Consider the following 4310-nt stretch of genomic DNA (forward strand, 5'->3'; position numbering starts at 1 on the left):
GACAGAAATAATCGAGTTTAATGTACAAATGATGATTCGATAAAAATAAAAACAAAAATAGCAATGCGCGGAGAGCACGCGCGCTCGGAAGAAGGCCCGTGTCGAAACAAAAGCACGGCAGTTGGCACACTCGTGGTGTTTCTTCGACGTCGGCGGCAGTTTGTTATGGCAGCGGCGGTTATCTCGCGACCAGTCGAAGAATACGCGCCGCAGCGGCGGCCATAGGCGCGATACTTATTGCCGTGTTCTTTCTGCTGCTCCTCCTCCTCCTCCTCCCCGATTTTTCTGCGCTCACATTTCGAACGATATGCGCCTCTCACAATCAACTGAACGGTCCTCCAAGCAGCGCCCTCGACCACCGACGGCGCGCCTTCCCATACCTCCCCCCTCCCCCCCCCCCCCCCCCCCCCGACCCTGCCACTTCTGAGAGCTTTTTCTCATCGCAACCCCCCCTCCCCCTCCCCCCTTTGTTTCTCACTCCCCTTCGCTCTTTTGTCTTTTCACATTTCAAACACCGTCGAGATTGGTGCTGTTTTATTTCGGTTCTCCCTGTTTTCTTTTTTCGTTCTTTGTTTTCTGTCGGCGGAAAACCTGTCGTCCCCTTCACAGCCCTTCCCTACGCGACCCATAGTTCTCAGCAACGCCATGTTTCCCTTCGCCTCCTCGCCTTTCCCTTCTTTCCATTTTTTTGTCTTGTGCTTTTTCGGTGGGTTCTTTCAAATGTTCAGTCCCACTGGCGAGAGATAGCGTCTTGTGTTTGCTTTGCGGCCGAAAGAGACGGCGGCTCTCGGACCAGGTTCAGAGCCGAATGCGGTGGTCGAGCCGGGCCCTGTTTTTTCTAGTAACCTGGCTCGAAGAACAAATTGTTTCGCGAGAGACAGCGCGACAACTGCGGGGGAGGAAAGGTAAATACGAGGGTCTCCACCTGCCGCCGCTGCTCACCCCACCGGCGAGTTTAGTGACGCGAGAAGATCTCTCGTGGTCGGTCCGTTCTTATACCTTCTTTTTGTTTCTTTTTTTGTTTTTTTTTCTGTTTCGTTCCCTCGTCTCGAGTTGATTGTTCGCGTGTGAATGCGATAAGTTCGGTTCCGGTAGTTATGAGTCCCTTTGTTTTAAATGGACCGCACGCTAGCACGGTGCCCGTGAAAGAAAAATAAAACTTTCACAATGGATCGGGCGCCTGGGATCGGCGTAATGTTGCTGTTCTCTGCTATCTCTTCATTGTTTATATTTCTTGGCCGCACCCTGAGTGTAGCGCGACGTGCGAGAGGTTTGGTATTGAAGCCCTCTCGATTGAAGAATCCATATTATGCACCTTTTTTTTTCGTTATTGAGTGAGAAAATTAAGAAATGTTACCGCTTGTAACATTTTTTTTTCCGTTTCCCTTGAGCCTCGCAGCTGGCACATTATACGCTTGCTCTTCTGCGGCGCCTTTTACTCTAACAGATACTTAATGTTTATTTTTTTCCTGCTTGTTGTGTAACTTGATTCAGTGTTCTTTAGCATTACTGTTAAAACAAAGTTGGAAGGCTACGCACCCTCTAGTTGACGTTGGTGAGAGGCAAAGGTTTCCTCAGTGAGTTGGGGGTAAGAATGGAGCTTATGAATCATGTACGTTACTCTGAGCGCCTCGCAGCGCCTTCAAACGACAGCGTCTGCATCTTCGACGTACCAGAGGCGCAACGTCTCAACGACAGCTGCCTCAAAACGCTCGCTGTCACGAGGGAACTAGGAATGCGAAAACGCTCCCCATGCTACCGATACCACCGAAAGGCGGTACCTCCACCTGGCGGTGGTACTGCTGCACGGTGGTACCATTGATACCGCCAAATAATATGGTAGCACAGGTGCCACCAGTGCCGATACCACCGGGGTCGAGCACCGGTAGCACCGGAACCAGATCAATCTTCGGTATCAGCGCGTTTTAAATCTGCATTGTCACCGGGATCGGCCCACGAAAGAGGCTAAAACACACCTACCCGATTCGGAAAAGGGGAGATAACTCGCCCCCCCCCCCCCCCCCCCAAAAAAAAAAGACTACCTTGAAAAAGAAAACTACTGTGTCCGGCAGTCGTTGGCAATTGATCCGTTATGACTGGAGGACAAGTTATACATTGCTTTTCTAGTATGTGTCAGTATGTGGGTGTTTTCTTTAGACTTCAGTCAGCCTTATCAGATTTTAGTTCTAGTGTCTCAAAATTGCTTGCTTATCTAATTAATCAATTGGTCGATTGACTAGTTGATTGATTGGATACCTGCGTGCTCCGTCGATAAGCCTTATATAGATAGGCATATGTTTGCTGAATTAATCAGACCGGCATTCATAAAAAGTGTGATAAATTTGTGAACACCTCTTTCTTACGTATGTTCAGCTCGCAATCAACAGAAATCAGAAAAACAAGGTTACCGTTTAAGGAAAATGCGGATATCGCAGACTTCTCGGACGACATTGCTTTGATCCAAGCGCAATTCCCAAGTGCAGTTCCTTCGGCTTCACCCGACGTTCCGGTGCGCCGCAGAGCAGCAGCCTTAACGCGCGCGCTCCTTACAGAGGCCGTTAACGAGGGAGAACGCACACTTTGTTGCTTAACGACGTCCGTCTTGGGCGCTAACTTACATCCCACACACGCACGAAAGAACAACAACGAGAAGACACGGGCGCCACTCGCTTCCACTTTGACTGGCTGCAGCCTCGAAGCAATCATTTCCGAACAGGCCTTTCTCTAATGCATACGCGCAGAATGCCAACGAGGTTGGGTGCGACATCAGTGACAACAAGGAGGAGAGAGAACGAGAGGGCGCCGGGAGTCTGTGGAAAGGCCCGCGAAGCGCAGCGCGAGAGTTTTCTCACAGTCGGCCACATCTCGGCCTTTTCTTCGCAGCGGTGACCACAGAAAGAGAGAAACAAGCCTACCACGCGTCCCAGTCGACTCGACGAGGGAACGCGGTCCGGCGAGTGCCAGCTCTCACCGCCTGGACGCATCTAATGAGGCCAACCAACGGAACGAAGAAAGACCTGTGGCGAAAAGCCCGAGCGCATGGCACACCGTTTGGCGCTCACTTATTTCCGGACGCCCTGTTTCGTGCTGTGCCACTCGGTACTGGCGCGCGGCGGGGCCCCTCGTTTGAGTGTGTCTGCGCGTGTGTGTTAGTGTGGGCTCAAGAGCTTGGTTTTCGCGCGGCGCAGTTTTCGAAAACAGCGGGTGCCGAACGGACGGTGCTCCTCGTGTGACGCCCCGGGAGCAGACGGCGGCGGTGCGTGCGCGCGTTCACTGATTAGTGCAGTGACGCGAGCGGGAAAAAAATAGGAATGAAGATGGAAAGGGAAGAACCACCTCCCTTTTCTCCTCCTTCTAACCCCGCGAATGCGTCCGCGCTGGTCCACTGGGAAGTTCGTCAAACAAATTAAGGCCGTGCACTTCATTTGCGTCGCCGCTTTTCTCTTCCGTTTGGCCGACGGCGTCCGTTGCTTTCCTAGTTTTCCATTTGCGGGCCATTGTCTCGCCTCTAACCGCGGGCAGAAGTCGCGACCGCGCAAGCCTCTCCGCAGCATTTCTGTGTATCTGCGCGCGTGTGCGTGCGTATTTTTCTTTCTTTCACATGAGTCTGCGGTTTTAGAAGCCGAAAGACCGTCGTCTGAATGCTTCACCGACCATCGCAAACATCCCATGCCATTGAAGGCGGCCTGTCTTGATTGACGATCCGCGCCTTTGTAAGCGAAATGCGGCAGCGAACGAGGTGGTTACAAACGCCACCAAATGAATAAATTGACGTCCACTCCTAAGGAGCACGAAATGACACAGGAAGCTCCCAATGCATCCCCAGAAAACAAGCTTAGGAAACGAAGTCCTTCCTGGTCCGAGGACCAATCTCGCCACCACCGCTGAGCAATGTCGTGTTGTTCGCGTATACCAGAAACTTTCAAGTTATAGCAGGCTTTATACTGTTTGCCTGGGGGTAGCGAATAATCAGCTTTCTGGAGAACGTTGCATCAGACGTCTGTAATGTGTCACCGTCGCGCTTGGAATGAACGGTGCTGCTCACCTAGAAGGTGAGCTCGTTCTCGTTGCTTTGAACGACGATTTCGTTGCAAATTTGGTTTGATCGAACGTATGTTCTTACATGAAACATTTTGAAGGTTCCTTATTTATTTATTTATTTATTTATTTATTTATTTATTTATTTATTTATTTATTTATTTATTTATTTATTTATTTATTTATTTATTTATTTATTTATTTATTTATTTATTTTCCAAATGCTGCTAACTCAACGATAGGGGTGAAACGCACGCGCGCGCACACACATT

This window comes from Dermacentor silvarum, chromosome 4 (genome assembly GCF_013339745.2).
Source record: "Dermacentor silvarum isolate Dsil-2018 chromosome 4, BIME_Dsil_1.4, whole genome shotgun sequence".
Classification (NCBI taxonomy): Eukaryota; Metazoa; Arthropoda; class Arachnida; order Ixodida; family Ixodidae; genus Dermacentor; species Dermacentor silvarum.